Here is a 25830-nt window from a genome sequence, read left to right as displayed (position 1 = left end):
GCAAGTACGTTTAGGTCTGCTCCAGCAGAACTCATAAAACGCTTTTTGTTCCCAGGTGCTCTGTCTCAGGGATTTAGGACTTTATATATAAGTTTCCATTATGCTGCTGTCTTCTTTTTTCTTTTTTTTTCCTTCAGAGCTGCCCTGCCAAGCAAGGTGGCAGCCTAGTCACTGTCTCCCTTTAGAGGCTTTACTGAGCTGCTGTGGGCTCTGACCAGCTGCCGAGTGATCTTCCCTGCAGCCCTGTTTATATGGGTGTAGTTAGAACTGCCTCGGCAAGGGTGGCCCGCATCTTTTAAGGCAGAGTCTCTCTGTAGTGGCGGGTTGCCTTGGCAATGGTGGGCTGCCTCAGCATTGGCTGACTAACTCTGTAGTGGTGGGCTGCCTCGATAACGGCAGATGCCCCTCCCCCACAGAGCTGGACCGTCCCGGGTTCAGCTGCCCTTGCTGTGAAACTCAATCCAGAGAGTTTCTGCTTGCTGTTTTTTGTGGGGGTGGGACCAGTTGAGCCTGATCGCCTGGCTCCCTGCCTCAGAGACTTTTTTTTTTTAAGTTGGTGTTCCAATCGCCTCTTGAAGAGGCGCCAGGGTCTGTTTGTTTTCCCCTGTGGCGACTCACTGCACTGGCTTAAACAGCTGCACTGAGATTCGTGTTGCTTTTTTCTGCCCGGGAATCTACTGTCCTGGTTCTCTGCTCAGTCCCCTTTTTAAACAGACAAATGGGCGACTTCCTGTGCCTCCAATCGCCAGCCAAAAGTGCACCCGAACCAGTGTATTTTGTACAGAGAACCGCTGCTCCAGGGCATCGACAAAGCAGCCGCGCGGGGCAAAGCAGTGGCGCCAGCCGGTACAGCTGCACTAGCTGAAACAGCCGTGCTGGTGACCTGTGGAGCTCCTCCACCTGGGAATTTCCTAGTCTGTGGGCAATAAAAATGCAGTGTCCACTCACCCTCTGTGCTTTCACTGGGAGCTGCAATCCTGAGCTGTTCCCAAACGGCCACCTTGGATCGATCTCTCCAGACTGTCTCCTTAAGCAGCTCCCTGACCCCCATATAACCAAAGAGTCATATCATAAAGGAGAGAACAGACTCACATTTGGCAGGCATTCTTCTGGGACAAAGATAGCAGAAGAGGAAACTGGAAGCAACCTTTGCTGTTCTGCAGCTGCTACAGGTGATCCCCCGGCAAGCAAGGCCTGGAGTAGACCTACAGCAGAGGGGCCAGACTGAAACTCTAGCATCAATATTGAAACAGCTAGAGGAGCAAGATCAAAAAACCTCAAAACCTAGCAGAAGACAAGAAATAACTAAGCTCAGAGCAGAGCTGAAGGAGATAGAGACACAAAAAAAACCTTCAAAAAATCAATAAATCCAGGAGCTGCTTTTTTGAAAAGATCAACAAAATAGACAGACCACTAGCCAGATTAACAAAAAAGAAAAGAGAGAATAACCAAAGAGATGCAATAAAAAATGATAAAGGGGACAACACCACAGATTCCACAGAAACTCAAACCATCGTTAGAGATTATAACCAACAACTCTATGCACATAAACTAGTAAACCTGGAAGAAATGGATACATTCCTGGACACTTGCCTCCTCCCAAGCCTAAACCAGGAAGAAGTCAAAACCCTGAATAGACAAATAAAAATGTCTGAAGTTGAGGCAGCAATTAAGAAACTAGCACCCAAGAAAAGCCGAGGTCCTGATGGGTTTACAGTGAATTCTACAAGACATGTACAAAGGGGCTGACACCATTCTTTCTGAAACTATGCCAAACAATCCAAAAAGAAGGAATCCTTCCCAAATTATTTTATGAGACCGACATCATCCTGATACCAAAACCTGGCAGAGACTCAGCAAAAAAGAAAACTTCAGGACAATATCCATGATGAACATAGATGCAAAAATCTTCAATAAAATACTGACAAGCCGATTGCAACAGCACATCAAAAAGCGTATCCGCCATGATCAAGTAGGCTTCATCCCGGGGATGCAAGGCTGGTTCAACATACGCAAGTCTATAAACGTAATTCACCACATAAACAGAACCAAAGACAAAAACCACATGATTATCTCAATTGATGCAGAGAAGGCCTTTGACAAAATTTACCAGCCCTTTATGCTAAAAACCCTCAATAAGCTAGGTATTGACCGAACGTATCTCAAAATAATAAAAGCTATTTATGACAAACCAACAACCAAAATCATACTGAATGGGCAAAAATTGGAAGCATTCCCTTTGAAATCTGGCACTAGACAAGGATGCCCTCTCTTACCATTCCTATTCAATATAGTATTGGAAGTTCTAACCAGAGGAATCAGGCAAGAAAAAGAAATAAAGTGCATTCAAATAGGAAAGAAGGAAGCCAAATTGTCTCTATTTGCAGACGACATGATTGTATATCTAGAAGACTCCATCGTCTCAGCCCAAAATCTCCTGAAACTGATAAACAACCTCAGCAAAGTCTCAGGATACAAAATCAATGTGCAAAAATCACATGCATTCCTATACACCAATAACAGACTTAAAGAGAGCCAAATCAAGAACAAACTTCCATTCACAATTGCCACAAAGAGAATAAAATACCTAGGAATACAACTAACAAGGAACGTAAAGGACCTCTTCAAGGAGAACTACAAGCCACTGCTCAGCGAAATAAGAGAGGACACAAACAGGTGGAGAAACATTCCATGTTCATGGTTAGGAAGAATCAATATCGTGAAAATGGCCATACTGCCCAAAGTAATTTACAAATTCAGTGCTATCCCCATCACGCTACCAATGACCTTCTTCACAGAACTGGAAAAAACCACCTTAAACTTCATATGGAACCAAAAGAGAGCCCACATAGCCAAGTCAATTCTAAGCAAAAAGAACAAAGTGGGAGGCATCAACTACCGGACTTCAAACTATACTACAAGGCTACAGTAATCAAACAGCATGGTACTGGTACCAAAACAGAGATATAGACCAACGGAACAGAATAGAGGTCTCGTAGGCAACACAACATATCTACAACCACCTGATCTTTCACAAACCAGACAAAAACAAGCAATGGGGAAAGGATTCCCTGTTTAATAAATGGTGTTGGGAAAACTGGCTAGCCATGAGCAGAAAGCAGAAACTGGACCCCTTCCTGACACCTTACACTAAAATTATCTTCAGATGGATTAAAGACTTAAACATAAGACCTAACTCCATAAAAACCCTAGAAGAAAATCTAGGCAAAACCATTCAGGACATAGGTGTAGGCAAGGACTTCATGACCAAAACACCAAAAGCATTGACAGCAAAAGCCAAAATAGACAAATGGGACCTAATCAAACTCCACAGCTTCTGCATGGCAAAAGAAACAGTCATTAGAGTGCATCGGCAACCAACAGAATGGGAAAAAATTTTTGCAGTTTACCCATCTGACAAAGGGCTGATATCCAGAATTTACAAAGAACTAAAACAGATTTATAAGAAAAAAAACTAACAAGCCCATTCAAAAGTGGGCAAAGGATATGAACAGACACTTTACAAAAGAAGACATACGTGAGGCCAACAAACACATGAAAAAATGCTCATCATCACTGGTCATCAGAGAAATGCAAATCAAAACTACATTGAGATACCACCTCACGCCAGTTAGAAAGGCAGTCATTAAAAAATCTGGAGACAACAGATGCTGGAGAGGATGTGGAGAAATAGGAACACTTTTACACTGTTGGTGGGAGTGTAAATTAGTCCAACCATTGTGGAAGACAGTGCGGCTATTCCTCAAGAACCTTGAAATAGAAATTCCATTTGACCCAGCAATCCCATTACTGGGTATATATCCAAAGGATTATAAATCGTTCTACTATAAGGACACATGCACACAAACGTTCACTGCAGCACTGTTTACAATATCAAAGACCTGGAACCAACCCAAATGTCCATCAATGATAGACTGGATAAGGAAAATGTGGCATATATTCACCATGGAATATTATGCAGCCATCAAAAACGATGAGTTTGTGTCCTTTGTAGGGACATGGATGAACATGGAAACCATCATTTTCAGTAAACTGACAGAAGAGCGGAAGATCAAACACCACATGTTCTCACTCATAGACAGGTGTTGAACAATGAGAACATATGGACACAGGGAGGGAAGCATCACACACTGGGGTCTGTCGGGGGGAAATGGGAGAGGGACAGTGAGTGGTGGGGAATTGGAGAGAGATAGCATGAAGAGAAATGCCAGATATAGGTGATGGGGAGGAAGGCAGCAAATCACACTGCCATGTGTGTACCTATGCAACAATCTTGCATGTTCTTCACAGGTACCCCAAAACCTAAAATGCCATTTTTAAAAATTAATTAAATAAATAAATAATAAATATAACATTAGAACAGTGCTTGGAATACAGTGATGACTCAGTAGGTGTGAACCACTTATATAGCACTCAACCCATAACTTGTGCAAAAAGACTGTGCTTCTAGCTTCACCTTTCCAACAGTTCTTTCCAGAACTTTCTATTTCATGGTAAGCAAGAACAGTGAGAAACCCCATAAGTAACTGCAGGGAGGAAGATGTGGATGCTAGACTACATAGTGACCACTCTGAGAAGGAAATTCTCAGGGGAAGGTGGATGGGTGGTTTGATGGGTGATCACAGCAATGGGGTTTAAGGGAGACAGGGATGTCTGTGCACTGTGAGAGGAGCACGTTGACTACCCAAGAGGGAAGAATAGATGGAACTGCCCCTGAGAAGGGGGTTGGGGTCCACTCTGCACCTGAGAAGGAATAAACTCTTGCACTTGTTGGCAGAGCGCTGGGAAGTGAAAAGTGGATCTGGCCTTCCTTAGAAAACCAACACTCACCAGCAGCACCCTAGAATGTAAACAGGGCTGGGAGTGCAATAAAAAGTCCTGGTAGCCTAAGGGCTGGTACCTCCACCTCCATCAGGACCTGGTGCCAGAAATAAAAAGTCTTAAAATATCCCCACTGGAGGCCAAGGGCAGTTGCTCAGCTTGTTATTCCAGCACTTTGGGAGGCCAAGGCAGGAAGATTACTTGAGGTCAGGAGTTCAAGACTGGCTGGCCAATAAAGTGAAAGCACTCTAATAAAAACACCAAAATTAGCCAGGAATGGTGGTGGGAGTCTGTAATCCCAGCTACATGGGAGGCTGAGGTGGGAGAATCGCTTGAACCTAGGAGGCGGAGGTTGCAGTGAGCCGAGATCATGCCACTGCACTCCAGCTGGGACGACAAGAGTGAGACTCAATTTAACAAAACAAAATAAAAAAAGAATATCCCCACTGAAAACGTCCTGCAAGTCCAGCCACGAATCTGTACATTGTCCAGATTGGGAAACTCAGTCTCAGAGAAGCGCCCCCCACCCCATCGCAGCACCCCAGCTCCATGTGCACGCCTGGCAGGAGGTGCGTTTCCCTGCCATGACAGCCAGGCAGGGTCCCCCAAGGAGAAACCCCTCTTAAAGAGTTTTTCCTTCCGCGTGATCTCGCAGCCTGCATCCAGCAGCGCAGTCTCCAAGGTGAACCTCGCACAAATGCATTGCAAATGTGTGTCCTTCCATTTCTGGCTAACATGGGAGCTCAGGAGCGGCAGGCAGTGTCCCCAGAGCATCCAGCCAGCGTTTTCCGTCCTGCCTCCCAACTTTTGCAAGCTGTAATTATTTGATAATGATTTTTTTAAACCTCTCCCAATAATTGTTATCCTCCCTGACTGGTGCAGCTCAGGTGATGGACACAGATGCCTCCTCCTCTCTCCTCCTCCTTCTCCTCCCAGTGCACACAGCTCTGGCTCCAGCCCAGGGTGAAGAACCACAGTGGAGGTGCCTTCTGCAAAGTCAGTGGGGAGGTCCCTGGAGGCTGGGCCACAGTGACCCCCTATTCGTCCCTGCACCCCCCAATGATGCCTCCCACAACCTCCCCTGGCTTAGGCCACCTCCCCCAAAGCCCACTCTCTGGAGGCCAAGACTGTCTGGTGAATGGCTAGGAGCTACTAGGCACAGAGTTCAACATTGCAAATATTTATTAGGCACCTACTGTATTTCCAGGCCCTGAGCAGAGCTGGCCTCCAAAACAAGTGAGAACAGCCCCTGCCCACAGGGAGACTGGGGAAGCTGCCTCTAACCTGAGAAGGTGAGAGGGGCTTCCGGGGCAGGGATCCTCCAGACAGAACCTACTCAAAGTGCCAGGGCTAGACAAGGAGGGAGGCTTGGCTCTGCAGCAAAGTCCAACACAGAGCTCTGCCCACCCCAATCACCTCCAGCTCTTCCTCCAGTTTCTGCAAAGGGTCATCACTGAAAGCACCCTCAGAGCCTTTTAGAAAGCTATGGGTCTCAACTGGGCATGGTGGCTCATGCCTAGAATCCCACCACTTTGGGAGGCCCACGTGGGCAGATAACTTGAGGCCAGGAGTTCGAGACCAGCCTGGACAACAAGGAGGAAGTTAGAAAATATTGCTGAGTTGTGGGATTATTGGAGATTTGGAGCTCACTCCTCTGTATTCTCCAATTTTTCTATGAGTAGATATATTTTTTTATTAGTGGAAATTTTTTCAAGCATTTTATTGTGCAAATTTCCCAGTGTGGAGTAGAGTTGAAATAATGTTACAATGAACAAATATATACCTCTTCCTAGATTCCACACTAACATTTTATTATCTTTTATCCCAAAGCCATTCATCTATCTAACCTCTCTCTATCCAGCCATAAATCCATCTTAGCTTGTACACTGCATTTTAAAGTAAACTGCTGATACCTTCCTCTAAATGCTTCAACATGCATATCAGGAAAAGTAGTTATATTGTTGTTTTTGAGATGAGGTCTTGCACTATCACCAGGCTGGAGTGCAGTGGTGCGATATTGGCTCACTGCAACTTCCATCTCCTGCATTCAAATGATTCTCTTGCCTCAGTCTCCCAAGTAGCTAGAATTGCAAGCATACACCACCATGCAGAGCTAATTTTTGTATTTTTAGTAGAGACAAGTTTTCACCATGTTGGCCAGCATGGCCTCGATCTCCTGACCTCGTGTTCTGCCCAACTTAGCCTCCCAAATTGCTGGGATTATAGGCCTGAGTCACCGCACCGGCCTGTTATTTATTTATTTATTTATTTTGAGTCTGTTGCCCAGTCTGGAGTGCAGTGGTGTGATCCCCACTCACTGCAATCTCTGCCTTCTGGATTCAAGCGATTCTCCTGCCTCAGTTTCCCAACTAGCTGAGACTACAGGTGTGCACCACCACACCTGATTAAGTTTTGTATTTTTTTTAGCAGAGTTGGGGTTTCACCATGTTGTCCAGGCTGGTCTCAAACTCCTGAGCTCAAGTGATCCTCCCACCCTAACCTCCCAAAGTGCTGGGATTACAGGCATGAGCCACTGCGCTTGGTCAGGGAAAGTAGTTTTTAATAGTTAGCTAGAGGAGAGAGGCTGTCTTTAGCCCCCTTCTCAATGCTCCTTTCAACAGGCTGGTGTGGAGGGGCTGCAGTGGGGTGGGGTGGGGCCCAGCCCTCTAGCCTTCCTCTCTGGGTGACCTAATAAGCCCTCACAACCTGGGAATTTCTTCTCACCTGATGTAGAGACAATGAGATATAAATACACCTCTCTTCTCCCAATCGCCTGAGGATGTGGTGAGATAAATGTGAATTCCTTGGGATTCCTATGGGGATAAAGTTGTCAGATGAAGCAAATAGAAAAACAAAAATCAGCCAGCCTTGGTGGCATGCACCTATAGTCTTGGCTACTGGGGAGGCTGAGTTGGGAGGATCACTTGAGATCCAGAGTTCAACACTGCAATGATCTATGGTTGTGCCACTATACTCAAGCCTGGGCAACAGAGCAAGACCCTGTTCTCTCAGTGTTACTTCAAAAATTAAATTTAAATAAATAAATAAAATAAAATAGAGGATACTCAGTTAAATTTGATTTTCAAATTAACAAATTTTATTAATATAAGTATATCTCATAAAGTATTTGGGATATACTTATACTATACCATGAAATACTTGGGATATACCTTGCACTAAAAAATGACACCGTCTGTATATTATCTGGCAACCCTATGCAAGATGTTAGGATATGGGTTGGGATTTTTTGTTTTTGTTTGAGACAGGGTCTTGCTCTGTTACACAGGCAGAAGTGCAGTGGTCTGATCATAACTCCCTACAGCCTCGACCTTCTCAAGGTTCAAGCCATTCTCCCACATCAGCCTCCAGAGTAGCTGGGACCATGTGTGTCCACCACCACATGCAGATAATTTTTTTCTAATTTTAAGAGAGATGGGGTCTCGCTATGTTACACAGCCTGGACTCAAACTCCTGGTCTCAAGCAATCCTCCCACCTCAGCCACCCAGAAGGCTGGGATCACAGCCGTGAGCCACCATGACTGGCCCAGGTTGGAATTTTGATAATCAAGTCTCACATTTGTACTATACAGTATAGCCCACAAGGTGTTTTCAATTTGTCATCTCACTCAAGGCTCAATATCAATACCTAGGAGAGTAGGATTTTATTCCCATTTTAGAATTGAAGAAACAGAGGCTCCATTAAAGCCCAGCTTCTAGCTTCCCACCCAGCTGAAAAGGTGTGGGATCAGTGCTCAGCCTGGGTGTCTGGCCTCTTGTACGGGCTCTCCCCAATCTTGTTACTCTCTCTGAGCCCTCAGTAGACTACACATTTTTATCCTGAAACCCACCAGCGGGCTTCTAAGATAAGGCTTTCCAGCCTGCAGCTCCAGCAAGCTTAAACGACCGTGTTGAAATATACATTAAAACGATGAGGAAAGAGTCTACCATATCACTCAGAGAGGTCACACAGAGTCAGAGAGAGGCCTCTTCAGGGTCTGTCAACTCTGAAGTCCCTACTTTCCTATTTGTTGGACACCTGTGTGCCTTGCAGGGCTATGTGCAAAGCCAAGAGGTGCACACTTACGAGGTGACAGAGTTGAACCATCAGCCAAGACCAATGATCCAGGCAGAGGCTGAGCTCTGTGCAGCTTTGGTGAAACTGAAGTTTTAGAGTCTTTCTTACATCAAGAAAGAAAGACATTATTTGGCTGGGCACAGTGGCTCACACCTATAATCTCAGCACTTTGGGAAGCTGAGGCAGTGGAATTATCAGATGTCAAGTGTTCAAGACCAGCCTGTCCAACGTGGTAAAACTCCATCTCTACTAAAAATACAAAAATTAGCCAGGCATGGTGGTGGGCACCTGTAATCCCAGCTGCTCAGGGGGCAGAGGCAGGAGAATCACTTGAACCCAGAAGGCAGAGGTTGCAGTGAGCCAAAAACAATCCACCGCACCAAAACCCGGGGGAAAAAGTGAGACCTCCACCTCAAAAAAAAAAAAAAAAAAAAAAATTAAAGACTATTATTCCATACATCTGCATACATGTGACCATTGCTTCATCTATTGGTTGGTTGGTTGGTTTGAAGATAGGGTCTTGCTCTGTCGCCCAGGCTGGAATGGAGTGATGCAATCATAACTCACTGCAGCCTCTCACTTCTGGTCTCTAAGATCCACCTCAGCCTCCCAAGTAGCTAGGATTACAGGTGTGCATCACCATGTCCAGCTAATTTTTAGTTTTTATTTTTGTAGGGAACAGTTTTGCTATTTTGCCTAGGCTGGTGTCAAACTCCTGGCCTCAAGTCATCCTCCTGTCTTGGTCTCCTATAGTGCTGAGATTATAGGCATGAATCATCATGCCCAGCCCCTTAGCTTCTGTTTTGATGAACCATTCATTGCTCACTGCTTGGGAAGAGGGTGGAGAAGGAGAGCATCGCTATCTATTGTGAGGAAAAGTTTTAGTTCTGGCAACCCTGAATCTCCTACTCAGCAAAACAGACTACCGTCTGGTAATTTAATTCCTAGACTGACTTCGTGAGTGCAGCACAATCCAGTTGCCTGAGTGTAGTGGGACATGGCTCAGGCCAGAATTTGGGGTTTGGAGGTCAGACAGGCTAAAGTGGCCTGAGGAGCTCTGTCCAGGACAGAACCTGGGTTGGAAGACATAGAATGCAAAACACCCTTTTGTGGGTTTGGAGATGCTGAGCCTGAGGAAATGCCCAGAGCCCACTCCTTATGTGTGTGTGTGAGTGTGTTGGGGCATCTGCCATCAGTGGGGTGGATGTGTTGTGTGTGTCACTAGTGGTCTGTGTGTGACAAATATGTGCCCTCCGTGTACGTGTATGTGTGTGTTTCTGTCTGTCTATATTTGGGGGATGGTGAGTGTGATTAGTTAGTGTATTGAGGCAACCCATGCCCACAGTGATGTGTGATTTCTTTGTTTTCATGTGTATGTTGGGTGGTGTGAGTGGCTGTGTGTTGTGTGTTGTGTGTGCACAACACTGTGTGCACCACTCCATGGTGAGTTTGTGTGTGCACACATGCACATGCATGTGTGTGTGTGTGTGTGTCAGGGTTGACATGTGATTATGGTGTATATGGTATGTGTGGAGGGGGCATGCGGACTAAGCAAGTGAGCATGGGGGTGTATGGTTGTGAGTTGCATTGGCAAAATGTGAATCATCAGTGGTGTGTGTGTGATGTGTAAAGTAGCACCCTGCCTTTTCCACCTTGCAGGCATACACTGTGGGCACCTTCCTTTTCCACACTGTGCAGCATACACACACACAGGTACAGCTCTGTGGACCTTGGGAGTGGCTCAGCAGAACAAATCAAGTTTCATTGCACTAGGAAGAAAGAAGACCAGGTGGGCGTGGTGGATCATGCCTGTAATCCCAGCACCTTGGGAAGCTTAGGCGGGTGAGTTACCTGAGGTCTGGAGTTTGAGACCAGCCTGGCCAACATGGCAAAACCCTGATTCTATTAAAAATATAAAATTAGGGCCTGGTGGTCTACGCCTGTAATCCCAGATACTTGGGATGCTGAGGTAGGAGAATTGCTTGGACCCAGGAGGTGGAGGGTGTGAGCTGAGATCACATCACTGCACTCCAGCAGTGTAGAAATGATTTGTAGAAAATAATTTTTGAAACGTTTGAGAATTTCTGTCTGAGAAAAAAAAAAACATGATAGAAAACTAAGTATGGATTACAGGGGTTAGGAAAAGTTTCCTGGAAAGAAGGACTTTCTATTTATGTCCTGCTTTTTTTTTTTTTTTTTTTTTTTTTGTAGAGATGCATCTCACCATGTTGCCAAGACTGACCAAACTCCCTGGCTCAAGCAATCCTCTCACCTCAGCCTTCCAAAGTGCTGAAATTACAGGAGTGAAACACCCTGCCCAGCCTCTTATGATGCTTTTGTCTGGCTTTACTATTTGGATAATACTGGCCCATAGAATGAGTTAGGAATTGTTTCATCCTCTTTCCCTTTTGTAAAAGTGTGAGAAGGATTGCTGTTAATTCTTTTTGAAATGTTTGGTAGAATTCACCAGTGAAGCCATCTTTTTGTGGACTTGACTTTGTTGGACGGTTTTTAATGCTCTGTTTTACTACTGCTGTTGAATATTCTACTAGACATTTCAAAAAGAACAATTAGACAATTTTAAAAAAATAAAAATATCAAAATTGGAGAGAAAGTAGTCAAACTATATCTATTTGCAGATGAGAATACAGATCTCAAATAGACAGCAGATCCAAGAGAATCCATGAAAAAGGCTACTAGAGCTAAATAAATGAATTCAGCAAAGTTGCAGGATGCAAGATTAACATATGCACAAAAATCAGTTGTTTCTATACAATTAAATAATCAAAAAAGTTAAAAAAGTATTTCCATTTACAATACCATCTAAAAAGCAAAATTAAGCAAAATACTTGGCTTACACCTTTAATCCCAGCACTTTGGAAGGCGAAGGTGGGAAGATCACCTGAAGCCAGAAGTTCAAAACCATCCTGGCCAACATAGTGAAACCTCATCTCCAACAAAAATACAAAACTTAGCTGGGCATGGTGGCATGCCATTGTAGTCCAGCTACTTTAGAGGCTGAGGTGGAAGAATCACTTGAACCTGGGAGGCAGAGGTTGCAGTGAGCCAAGATTGAGCCAATTGCACTCCAGCCTGAGTGACTGAGTGAGACTCCATCTCAAAATAAATAAAATAAATAGGATAAATCTGAGGTGAATGGCTTAAACACTAAAAAGAACACAATGTGGCTAAAACAAATTAAAGAATGGCTAAATAGAAAGACATTATATCTTGAGTATAAAGACTCAGTATTGTTAAGATGTCAATATTACTCAAAGTCATCTATCCATTCAACATAATTCCAATTGTTATCCCAACAGCCTTTTATGCAGAAATAAGTAAGACAATGCCTACACTCATATGGAATTATAAGGGCTCCAAACAGCCAAAAGCTTGTAAAGAATGACAAAGTTAGAGGAATCACACTTCTCAATTTCAAATCTTTCTTTTTTTTGAATGGTTTTTGTTTCTTTAATACCTCTGAAAAGAATGCATGTACAAAGAATTGAGACATGAGAAAGCATTGGTTCAACACTATTAAATCTACAAGTATTAGGATTGGGAAGGTGGAAGAGATTACCTTAACATTTTTAAAAACTGAAAATGGCCACCAAAATAAGCTGATAAAATCCCTATTAATAATTACAAAAAGACTTCAAAAAGTAGAGCATTAGACCATCAGCAATAGTCCAAACAATCATTCCTCATCAGCACACTTATTTCTGTGAAATTAATTATTGTTCAGCTCTATCTTGAATTTAGTACTCTCCAGAATGCATCTGCTTCTTAACTAGATTTCTAGAATTTGTGACTCAGTTTACTTGTAGAGTTTGAAATTTATTTAGGTGATGCTATTAGAAGCTGGTACCCCAGAGTACCTGGTGTAATTCTTTTCAATTGAGCTCTGAGATAGTTCTTATTTGTGTTTTTTGTTTGTTTTTAGCTTTGCTTGATTTTTGAAATGTTATCTCACTCTGTCACCCAGGTTGGAGTGCAGAGACACAATCTCAGCTCACTGCAACCTCTCCCTCCTGGGCTCATGCAATTCTCCTGCCTCAGCCTCCCAAGTAGCTGGGATTACAGGCATGCACCACCACACTGACTACTTTTTGTAATTTTCGTAGAGATGGGGTTTCACCATGTTGGCCAGGCTGGTCTTGAACTCCTGACCTCAGGTGATCTGTCTGGCCTTGCCTCCCAAAGTGCTAGGATTACAGGTGTGTGCCATGATGCCCAGCCAATAATGCTTCTTTGTTTAAGATGAACTGCCATAGCCTGTAGCTGATGGCAAGTAGTTTCAGGAAATCATCAGAGTCAGACAAAAAGCTATTGGCAGGCTACAAAAGACTAAAAAATGGCTGTGGTTAACTTACACATGCATGTAATAATGGCAGTGGCATCAGTGTCCAAGGTGCAGATGGCCTTGCCATTGCTTTGGTAATAATGTGAGGGCCCAGCGCTGTGGCTCACAGTTGTAATCCTAGCACTTTGGGAGGCCAAGGCAAGCAGATCACATGAGGTCAGTAGTTCAAGGCCAGCCTGACCAACATGGTGAAACCCTGTCTCTACTAAAAATACAAAAATTAACCAGGTGTGGTGGTGCATGCCTGTAATCCTAGCTGAGGCCTGATAATTGCTTTAACCTGCAAAGGGGAGGTTGCAGTGAGCTGAGATCATGCCACTGCACTTCAACCTGGATGACAGAGTGAGATTTTGTTAAAAAAAAAAAAGTGTGAAGCGTAGGTACCCACAGAGTGGATGTAAAAACAGGGTCTGGAGCACAAACAAGCACACAGTTACTGCTTCTCTTGGGAGTTTAGTGCAGACACACACCTGCCATAGCAGATGGCTCCATTGTCAATGGTACAGGTGCGTATGGAGTCATTGAAGAGCTGGGGTCTAAAACATAGGCTAGGTGGGGCATGGTGGCTCATGCCTGTAGATCCAATACTTTGGGAGTCTGAGGAAGGCAGATCACCTGAGGTCAGGAGTTTGAGACCAGCCTGGACAACATGGTGAAAACCCATATCTACTAGAAATACATAAAAATTAGCCGGGAGTTGTGGGGAACACCTATAATCCCAGCTACTCAGGATGCTGAGGCATGAGAATCTGTTGAACCCGGGAGGTGGAGTTTGCAGTGAGCCAAGATCGCACCACTGCACTCTAGTCTGGGCAACAGCGTGAATCTCCATCTCAGAAAAAATAAAACAATAAAACATAGGCACGCATGGAGTAACAATAAGTCCAGGGTCTACAGTGCAGTGGAGCTCAGTGTGGAGGTGGCTCTGATGTCTGAGATTTGGACATTCATGGAGCAGTGATGGAACTGAACTCTGAAGCACAGAGTGCAGAATGACCATGCTTTCATGACCTGCGGTGGGGCTAGCCATCTGTGGTGGGGGTTTTGGTGCCTGGAGTGCAGGTATGCATGGTGCAACCACAGAGCTTCGGACTGGAGTGTGGGGACACATGGCACAGCTTTGACTCTAGTATGAGGATGCTTAGGGTTGTGGGTGTTGGTGGTGCCAGCCAGTGTGGTACAGCAGTGGCTTTCTAGCAGGTACTGTAGCAGCTTTTTCTCTAGGAGGTGTGCAGTGGCAATGGCTTTTAGTTACTTCAAGGGCAATGCTGGTGTCCTCTGAAGAACAGAGCACTGGGAACCTTGGTAACACCCCTCTGTCTCTGATACTGACAGTTTCTGCCCTTCTTTGTTCCTAGCCATCCCCAGATATCTCAGATACGTTAATGTTCCCGGCAAGTCTTTGTGTGTGGTAAATATCCATTTTTGGCTTTGCAGTGTTGCTACAGGTTTTAAGTGGAATATGTGAGACTTTCTGAAGCTGTTTATATTCACAGTTCGCTCTGTATACATTTTTTAAATTTCCAACTTTTATTTTAAGTATATGTGCAGGATGTGTAGGTTTGTTACATAGGTAAACACGGGCCACAGCAGTTTGCTACACAGATTATTCCATTACCTAGGTATTCAGCCCAGCATCCATCCAAAGAAGAACAGTATAAAGCTGTTCTTCTTTATATTCTCCCTCCTCCCACCTCCCATCCTCTGATAAGTCCCTGTGTGTGTTGTTCCTCACCATGTGTCCATGTGTTCTCATTATTCAGCTCACATTTGTAAGTGAGAACAAGGGGTATTTTGTTTTCTGTTACTGCGTTAGTTTGCTGAGGATAATGGCTTCCAGCTCCATCCATGTCGCTGCAAAAAACATGATATTTTTCCTTTTTATAATTGCATAGTATTCCATGGTATTTCTACACCAGATTTTTATTCAATCTATTATTGATGGGCATTTACGCTAATTCCATGTCTTTGTTACTGTGAATAGTTCTGCAGTGATCATACAAGCGTATGTATCTTTATAATAGAAGCATTCATATTCCTCTGGGTATATACCCAGTAATGGGATTGCTGGATCAAATGGTATTTCAGCCTCTAGGCATTTGAGGAATCGCCACGCTGTCTTCCACAGTGGCTGAACTAATTTAAACTCTCACCAACAGTGTAAAAATGCTCCTTTTTCCACACAACCTCATCAGCATCTGTTTCTTTTTTTGATTTTTTATTAATTACTATTGTGACTGGTGTGAGATGGTATCTCATTGTGGTTTTGATTTGCATTTCTCTGATGATTGGTGATGCTGGGCATTTTTCCATATATTTGTTGACTGCTTACGTGTCTTTTTTTGGGAAGTGTCTGTTCATGTTCTTTGCCCACTTTTTAATGGTGCTGTTTCTTTTTTTCTCATACAGTTGTTTAAGTTTCTTACAGATGCTGGATATCAGACATTTGTCAGATAGATAGACTGCAAAACTTTTCTTTCATTTTGTAGGTTGTCTGTTTACCCTGTTGATAGTTTATTTTGCTGTACAGAAGCTCTTTAGTTTAATTAGATCCCATTTGTCAACTTCTGCTTTTGTTGCAATTGCTCTGGCCTCTTTGTTGTGAAATCTTTGCTCATGCCCATGTCCTAAATAATATTGCCTAGGTTTTCTTCGAGGGTTTTTATAGCTTTGGGTATTTCATTTAAATCTCTAATTCATCTTGCATTGATTTTTGTTTATGGCATAAGGAAGGCAACCAGTTTTAATTTTCTGCATATAGTTAGCCAGTTCTTCCAGCAGCTCTCTATTTTAGAAAGAGGGTCTTGCTCTGTTGCCAAGGCTGGAGAGCAGTGGCAAAATCCAAGTTCACTGAAACCTCAAATCCCAGGCTGCTTTTTTGAGTTTTAAAAAGTTCTTTATTGGGGAGGACCCAAGATGGCCGTTTAGGAACAGCTCAGGATTGCAGCTCCCAGTGAAAACACAGAGGGTGAGTGGGCGCCACATTTCCTGACGGATTTTTATTGCCCACAGACCAGGAGATTCCCAGGCAGAGGAGCCCCACAGGTCAGCAGCATGGCTGTTTTGACCAGCACGGCCATTTTGGTCCCTGCAGCTGTTTTGGCCTGTGCGGCTGCTTTGCCAGCACCGGTAGGGCAGTTCTCCATACAAACTACACTGGCCCGGGTTCCCTTTTAACTGGCAATTGGAGCCCTGTTAAGTCGCCCATTCATCTGATTAAAAAAGAGACTGAACAGAAAGCCAGGCCAGGAGAGTCCTAGGCAAAAAAGTGCCACAAACCTCAGAGCTGCTGTTTAAGCTGGCGCAGTGAGTCACCGCACGGGAAATCACACAGATCCCAGTGCCTTTTCAACAGGCAACTGGAACACCTGGGAGAGAGTCGGCCATTCAACTAAAAAACAAAAGGCTCTGAGGCAGGAAGCCAGGTGATCAGGCTCGGCTGGTCCCACCCCAACAAAAGAACAGCAATCAGAAACTCCCTGGATTGAGAGTTTCAGAGCAAGCACAGCTGAATCCGGGACAGTCCAGCTCTTGGGGGAGGGGCGTCTGCCATTGCTGAGGCACTCCACCACTACGAAGGTAGTCTGTCATTGCTGAGGCAGCCCACCATTGCCAAGGCAACCCACTGTTGCCAAGGCAACCTGCCACTACAGAGAGAGTCTGCCATTACAGAGGCGGGCCACCAATGCTAAGAGAGTTTTAACTACACCCATATAAACAGGACTGCAGGGAAGTTCACATGACAGCTGGGCGGAGCCCACAGCAGCTCAGCAAAGCCTCTGCAAGCAGGCAGTGACTAGACTGCCTCCTTGCTGCACATGGCAGCCCTGAAAAAAAGGAAGCAGCACAACAGAAACTCATAAATAAAGCCCTAACTCCTGGGACAGAGCACCAGGGGAAAAAAAAAAAAGGTGTTTATGAGTTCTGCTGCAGCAGACCTAAACATACCTGCCCAGCAGCCCTGAGTGAAAAACGGAGCTCACAACTCAGCACTTGAGCTCAAATAAAGGACAGACTGTCTCCTCAAGCAGCTCCCTGACCCCCATATATCCAAAGAGTCACCTCACAAAGGAGAGATCAGACTGACATTTAGCGGATATCCTTCTGGGACAAACATAGCAGAAGAAGAAACTGGTAGCACCGTTAGTGTTCTGCAGCTGCTGCAGGTGATCCCCAGGCAAGCAGGGCCAGGAGTGGACCTCAGCAGCCTTAGAGCAGAGGGGCCAGACTGTTAGAAGGAAAACTAAGAAACAGAAATAACTTCATTATCAACAAACTGGATGACCACTCGGAGACACAATCCGAAAGTCAACAACTACAAAGATGACAGGTGGATAAATCCACAAAGATGGGAAGGAACCAGTGCAAAAAGGATGAAAACACCCGAAACCAGAACACCTCTCCTCCTACAAGGAATCACAACTCCTCACCAGCAAGGGAACAAGGCTGGATGGAGAAGGAGTGTGATGAAATGACTGAAGCAGACTGCAGAAGGTGGGTAATAAGGAACTTCAGTGAGCTAAAACAACATGTTCTAACCCAATACAAAGACACTAAGAACGTTGAAAAAAGATTTGACGAAATGCTAACGAGAATGGACAACTTAGAGAGGAATATAAGTGAATGGATGCAGCTGAAAAACACAACATGAAAACTTAGTGAAGCATGCACAAGTTTCAACAGCCAAATTGACCAAGCAGAAGAAAGGATATCAGAGGTCAAAGATCAACTCAATGAAATAAAATGGGAAGGCAAGATTAGAGAAAAAAGGGTAAAAAAGAATGAACAAAGTCTCCAAGAAATGTGGAACTATGTGAAAAGACCTATACTACATTTCATAGGTGTGCCAGAATGTGACAAAGAGAATGAATCCAAGCTGGAAAATATTCTTCAGGATATTATTGAGAAAAACTTCCCCAATCTAGCATGTCAGGTCAATATTCAAGTCCAGGAAACAGCGAACACCACAAAGATATTCCTAAAGAAGAGCAACCCCAAGGCACATAATCGTCAGATTCACCAGAGTTGAAATGAAGGAGAAAATGCTAAGGCCAGCCAGAGAGAAAGGTCGGGTTACCCACAAAGGGAAGCCCATCAGACTCACAGCAGATCTCTCAGCAGAAACCCCACAAGCCAGAAGAGTGTGGGGGCCACTATTCAACATCCTTAAAGAAAATAACTTTCAACCCAGAATTACATATCCAGCCAAACTAAGCTTCATAAGTGAAGGAAAAATAAAATTCTTTGCGAACAAGCAAGTACTCAGAGATTTCATCACCACCAGGCCTGCTTTACAGGAGCTCCTGAAAGAGGCTCTACACATAGAAAGGAACGACCAGTACCAGCCACTCCAAAAATAAACCAAATGGTAAAAAGCATCAACACAATGAAGAATCTATATCAACTAATGGGTAAAACAACTAGCTAGCATCAAAATGGCAGTATGAAATTCACACATAACAATATTAACCCTAAATGTAAATGGACTAAATGCCCCAATCAAAAGACACAGACTGGCAAATTGGATAAAAAACCAAAACCCATCAGTTGCTGTATCCATGAAACCCATCTCACATGCAAGGATACACAAAGACTCAAAGTAAAGGGATGCAGGAAGATTTACCAAGTAAATGGAGAGCACAAAAAAAAAACAGTTGCAATTCTAATCTCTGATAAAATAGACTTCAAAGCAACAAAGATCAAAAGAGACAAAGAAGAACACTACATAATGGTAAAAGGATCAATGTAACAAGAAGAGTTAACGATCCTAAATATATACGCACCCAATACAGGAGCACCCAGATACATAAGGCAAGTTCTTAATGACTTACAAAGAGTCTTAGACTCCAGCACAATAATAGTGGGAAACGTTACACCCCATTGTCAATATTAGACAGATCAACCAGACAGAAAATTAACAAGGATATCAAGGACTTGAACTCAGAACAGCAACAAGCAAACCTAATAGACATTTACAGAACTCTCCACCCCAAATCCACAGAATATACATTCTTCTCAGCACAACATCACATTTACTCTGAAATTGGCCACAAAATTGGAAATAAATCACACCTCAGCAAATGCAAAAGAATGGAAATCATAACAAACAGTCTCTCAGACCACAGTGCAATCAAGTTAAAACTCAGAATTCAAAAACTAACTCAAAACCGCACAGGCTCATGGAAACTGAACAACTTGCTCTTGAATGTTCACTGGATAAACAAAGAAATGAAGGCAGAAATAAGACATTCTTCGAAAACAATGAGAATGAAGACACAACATACCAGAATCTCTGGGACACATTTAAAGCAGTCTCTAGAGGAAAATATATAGCAATAATTGCCCACATGAGAAGCAAGGAGAGATCAAAAATTGACACCCTATCATCAAAACTAAAAGAGCTAGAGGAGCAGATCAAAAAACTCAAAACCTAGCAGAAGACAGGAAATAACTAAGACCAGAGCAAAACTGAAGGAGATAGAGACACAAAAAACCCTTCAAAAAATCAATAAATCCAGGAGCTGGTTTTCCAAAAAGATCAACAAAATAGACCACTAGCCATATTAATAAAAAAAAAAGGGAATAACAAAATTGATGCAGTAAAAAACGATAAAGGGGATATCATCACAGATTCCATAGAAATTCAAACCATAATCAGAGATTATTACAAACAACTCTATGCACATAAACTAGTAAACCTGGAAGAAATGGATACATTCCTGGACACTTGTCTCCTCCCAAGCCTAAACCAGGAAGAAGTTGAAACCCTGAATAGACCAGAACAAGGTCTGAAGTTGAGGCGGCAATTAAGAGCCTACCACCAAAAAAAAGCCCAGGGCCAGACAGGTTCACAGACGAATTCTACCAGACATACAAAGAGGAGCTGATACCACTCCTTCTGAAACTATTCCAAAAATTCCAAAAAGAAGGAATCCTTCCCAAATCATTTTATGAGACCAACATTATCCTGATACCAAAACCTGGCAGAGACTCAACAAGAATGGAAAACTTCAGGCCAATATCCATGATGAACATAGATGCAAAAATACTTCAATAAAATATTGACAAGCCGACTGCAACAGCACATCAAAAAGCTTATCCACCATGATCAAGTAGACTTCATCCCCGGGATGCAAGGCTGGTTCAACATATGCAAGTCTATAAACGTAATTCAGCACATAAACAGAACCAAAGACAAAAAGCACATGATTATCTCAATAGATGCAGAGAAGGCTTCTGACAAAATTCAACAGCCCTTTATGCTAAAAACCTTCAATAAGCTACGTATTGATGGAATGTATCTCAAAATAATGAAAGCTATTAAAGACAAACCAACAGCCAATATCATACTGAATGGGCAAAAACTGGAAGCATTTCCTTTGAAACCTGGCACTAGACAAGGATGCTCTCTCACACCACTCCTATTCAATATAGTACGGGAAGTTCTAGCCAGAGCAATCAGGCAAGAAAAAGAAGTATTCTAATAGGAAAGGTGAAAGTCAAATTGTCTCTATTTGCAGATGACATGATTGTATATCTAGAAGACCCAATTTTCTCAGCCCAAAGTCTCCTGAAACTGATAAGCAACTTCAGCAAAGACTCAGGATACAAAATCAATGTGCAAAAATCACACGCATACCTATACACCAATTACAGACCTAAAGAGAGTGAAATCAAGAATGCACTGCCATTCACAATTGCTACAAAGTGAGTAAAATACCTAGGACTACAACTAACAAGGAACGTAAAGGATCTCTTCAAGAACTACAAACCACTCAACGAAATAAGAGAGGACACAAACAGATTGAGAAACATTCCATGTTCATGGTTAGGAAGAATCAATATCGTGAAAATGGCCATGCTGCCCAAAGTAATGAACAGATTCAACGCTATCCCCATCAAGCTACCAATGACCTTCTTCACAGAACTGGAAAAAAAACACCTTAAACTTCATATGGAAACAAAAGAGGGCCCACATAGCCAAGTCAATTCTAAACAAAAAGAACAAAGCAGGAGGCATCACACTACCGGACTTCAAACTATACTACAAGGCTACAGTAATCAAAACAGCATGGTACTGGTACCAAAACAGAGATATAGACCAATGGAACAGAACAGAGGCCTCGGAGGCAACACAACAAATCTACAACCATCCGATCTTTGATAAACCTGAAAAAAAACAAGCAATGGGGAAAGGTGTCCCTGTTTAATAAATGGTGTTGGGAAAATTGGCTCGCCATGTGCAGAAAGCAGAAACTGGACCCCTTCCTGACACCTTACACTGAAATTAACTCCAGATTGATTAAAGACTTAAACATAAGACCTAACACAATAAAAAACCCTAGAAGAAAATCTAGGCAAAACCATTCAGAACATAGGCGTAAGCAAGGACTTCTTGATCAAAACACCAAAAGCATTGACAACAAAAGCCAAAATAGACAAATGGGACCTAATCAAACTCCACAGCTTCTGCACAGAAAAATAAACAGTCATTAAAGTGAATCAGCAACCAACAGAGTGGGAAAAAACTTTTGCAGTTTACCCATCTGACAAAGGGCTGATATCCAGAATTTACAAAGAACTAAAACAGATTTACAAGAAAAATACTAACAAGCCCATTCAAAAGTGGGCAAAGGATATGAACAGACACTTTACAAAAGAAGACATACCTAAGGCCAACAAACATGAAAAAATGCTCATCATCACTGGTCAATAGGGAAATGCAAATCAAAACTACATTGAGATACCATCTCACGCCAGTTAGAATGGCGATCATTAAACCATCTGGAGACAACAGATGCTGGAGAGGATGTGGAGAAATAGGAACACTTTTACACTGTTGGTGGGAGCGTAAATTAGTTCAACCATTGTAGAAGACAGTGTGGCGATTCCTCAAGGACCTAGAAATAGAAATTCCATTTGACTCAGCAATCCCATTACTGGGTATATATCCAAAGGATTATAAATCATTCTACTATAAGGACACATGCACACGAATGTTCACTGCAGCACAGTTTACAATGGCAAAGACCTGGAACCACCCCAAATGCCCATTGATGATAGACTGGACAGGGAAAATTTGGCACATATACACCATGGAATATTACACTGCCATCAAAAACGATGAGTTCGTTTTCTTTGTAGGGACATGGATGAACCTGGAAGTCATTATTCTCAGCAAACTGATACAGGAGCAGAAAATCAAACACTGCATGTTCTCACTCATAGGCCGGTGTTGAACAATGAGAACACATGGACACAGGGAGGGGAGCACTACACAATGGGGTCTGTTGGAGGGAAATAGGGGAGGGACAGTGAATGGTGGGGAGTTGCGGGGGAAGGCATGGGGAGAAATGCCAGATATAGGTGAGGGGGAGGAAGGCAGCAAATCACACTGCCACGTGTGTACCTATGCAACAATCTTGCATGTTCTTCACATGTACCCCAAAACCTAAAATGCAATAAAAACAAAGTTCTTTATCTCTTCTAGATTCAAGTTCAATGTTAAAAGTGTAGTTTGAAAATATTTTCCCCCAGGCATTTGAGATCAGGCTGGCCAACATGGTGAAACACTATATCTACTAGAAAAGCAAAAAAATTAGTTGGATGTGGTGATGCATGCCTGTAGCCCCAGCTACTTGAAAGGCTGAGGCAGGGGAATCATTTAAACCTGAGAGGTAGAGGTTGCAGTGAGCCAAGATTGCGCCATTGCACCCCAGCCTGAGTGAGATTGTGAGGCTCTGTTTAAAAAAAATAATAAAATAAATAAATAATTAAAATACAAAAATTAGCCACATGTTGTGGCACATGGCTATAGTCCCAGCTATTTAACAGGCTGAGTGAGTTAGGAGAATGACTTGAACCTGGGAGGTAGAGATTATGCCTCTGCACTCCAGCCTAGGTGACAGAGTGAGACCCTGTATCAAAATAAACAAAAACCCACTACGATATAGGACTTCACACCCGTAAACTAAAAACAAAATTTTAAGGCTTCCCAACCATCTGAATGGACCCCTACTCTCAGCCAAGGGCATTCCAAGATTAACCTGAAAAACTAGCTCAGGTCAGACATGCCTCATTACACCCTCTTCCTTTTTGGAGTTTAGGAAAATCTGATCAGCATTAACATCAACACAGACCTTAAGTATGATAAGAAACATTTACAATCCATTGTCTCTGAAGCCTGCTACTTGGGGGCTTAATCTGCATAAAACCTTGGTCTCCAGAACCCCTTATTGTAACCCAGACATTCTTTTCTATTGATAATAATTCTTTCAACCAAATGCCAATCAGAATATTTAAAAATCTACTTATGACCTTAAACCTTCCCTCCCCCCACCACTTCAAGTTGTCTAAAGCTTCCAGATAAAACCAATGTAAATCTTACCCATATCGATTGATGTATATTATGTCTTCCTAATGTATAAAAGCAAACTGTACCCCTTACCACTTTGGGCACATGTCATCTGGACCTCTTAATGCTGTGTCACTGGAGCATCCTTAACCTTTGCAAAATAAGCTTTCTAAATTGATTGAGACTTGTCTTAGATAATTTTGGGTTCACACACCCATTAGGATGGCTGCTATCCAATACCAGACACTAACATGTGCTGGTGAAGGCATGGAGAGGTTGGCACCCTATGCATGACTCGCTGGAATGTAAAATGGTGCAGTTGCTGTGTTTGGGTTTTCTTCAAAAATTAAACATAGAGGCTGAGTGCAGTGGCTCATGCCTGTAATCTGAGCACTTTGGGAGACCGAGGCGGGTGGATCAACTGAGGTCAGGAGTTGAAGACCAGCCTGGCCAACATGGTGAAACACCATCTCTACTAAAAATACAGAAGTTAGCCAGGCGTGGTGATGGGTGTCTGTAATCCCAGCTACTTGGGAGGCTGAGGCAAGAGAATCACTTGAACCCAAAAGGCAGAGGTTGTAGTGAGCTGAGATCACACCACTGCACTCCATCCTGGGTGACAGAGTGAGACTTCGTCTCAAGTAACCACCACCACCACCAAATTAAACATAGAATTACCATATGATTCAACAATTCCACCTTAGTGTATATGCCCAAAAGAATAGAATGCAAGGTCTAGAAAAGACATTTGCACACTTATTCACAGCAGCATTATTCACAATCACCAACAGGTGGGAGCAACCCTAATGTCCACTAATGAATGAATGGATAAGCAATATATGGTATGTATATGCAATGGAATATCATTTAGCCTGAAAAGGAAGGAAATTCTGACACATGTTAAAACAGAGATGAACTTTGAAGACATTATGCTAAGTGAAATGATTAAGTCACAAAGGGACAAATATTATGTAATTCCATTTCTATGAGGTCCTTAGAGTAGTCAAGTTCATAGAGACAAAATGTACAACTGTGAGTCCCAGAAATAGGGAAGAAAGGGTAGTTATTGTTTTAGGGATATAAAGTTTTGGTTTGGGAAGATTTTTTAAAAGTTCTGGACATGGAGTGTGCTGGTGGTTGTGAGTATATTCAGAATGCTACTAAACTTTTCCTGGAAATGATTAAAATGGTACATTTTATGTTATGTCTATTTTACCACAGTAAAAATACACAAAGAAAAAAAGAAATCTGAATTCTCATATCTGCTTCTACATTTAATCTCTTGAAATATGTCATTTTGATTAATATTTTTGAAGAAAATATGGCTTCATACAGAAAATGTAGATGGAAAAAGGAATCACTTAGTGATCTTCCAACATGATTGTGAATATTTTTCTTTGACACTCCATCAAAATTGGACAAGAGTAGTGGCAATGTGAAACTACATTCATACACTTTTTGTTACATTTAAATTAATATGACAAAAACAAGTTTGCACACCCATGTTTATTGCAGCACTATTTACAAAAGGGACGTTACAGAATTAGCCTGTGTCCATCAATGTACAAATGGAGAGATTAAAATACACACACACACACACACACACACACACACACATACACACCATGGAATACTATTCCTATTCAGCCTTTAAAAAGGAAGAGATTCTGTCATTTGCAACAACATGGATGGCATCGGAGAATGTTTTGCTAAGTGAAATATGGCAAATTCTGAATGTTCTCACATAAACATAGAAACTAAAACAATTGAGCTCAGAAGCAGAGAGTATCCTGGTGGGAGTGAGAAAATGATAATCAAAAGGTACAGGGCCTCAGTTAAATAGGAGAAATATGTTTAAATTTTCTGAGATCTATTGCACAGGTTGGTGAATATACTTAATAATTGCACACTGTCAGTTGGGCATGGTGGCTCATGCCTGTAATCCCAGCTCTTTGGGAGGTCAAGGCAGGTGAATCACCTGAGGTCAGGAGTTCAAGATCAGCCACTCCAAAGTGGTGAAACGCTACCTCTACTAAAAACACAAAAATTAGCCAGGTGTGGTGGTGCATGCCTGTAGTCCCAGGTACTCAGAAGGCTGAGGCAGGAGTATCGCTTAAACCTGGGAGGTGGAGGTTGCAGTGAGCTGAGACTGAGACACTGAACTGGGCGACCAAGTGAGACTCAAAAAAGAAAAAA

This window comes from Sapajus apella, unplaced genomic scaffold (assembly GCF_009761245.1).
Source record: "Sapajus apella isolate SASKATOON/1434 unplaced genomic scaffold, GSC_monkey_1.0 scaffold70, whole genome shotgun sequence".
NCBI classification, from domain to species: Eukaryota; Metazoa; Chordata; class Mammalia; order Primates; family Cebidae; genus Sapajus; species Sapajus apella.
Note: the sequence above shows the minus strand (reverse complement) of the source record.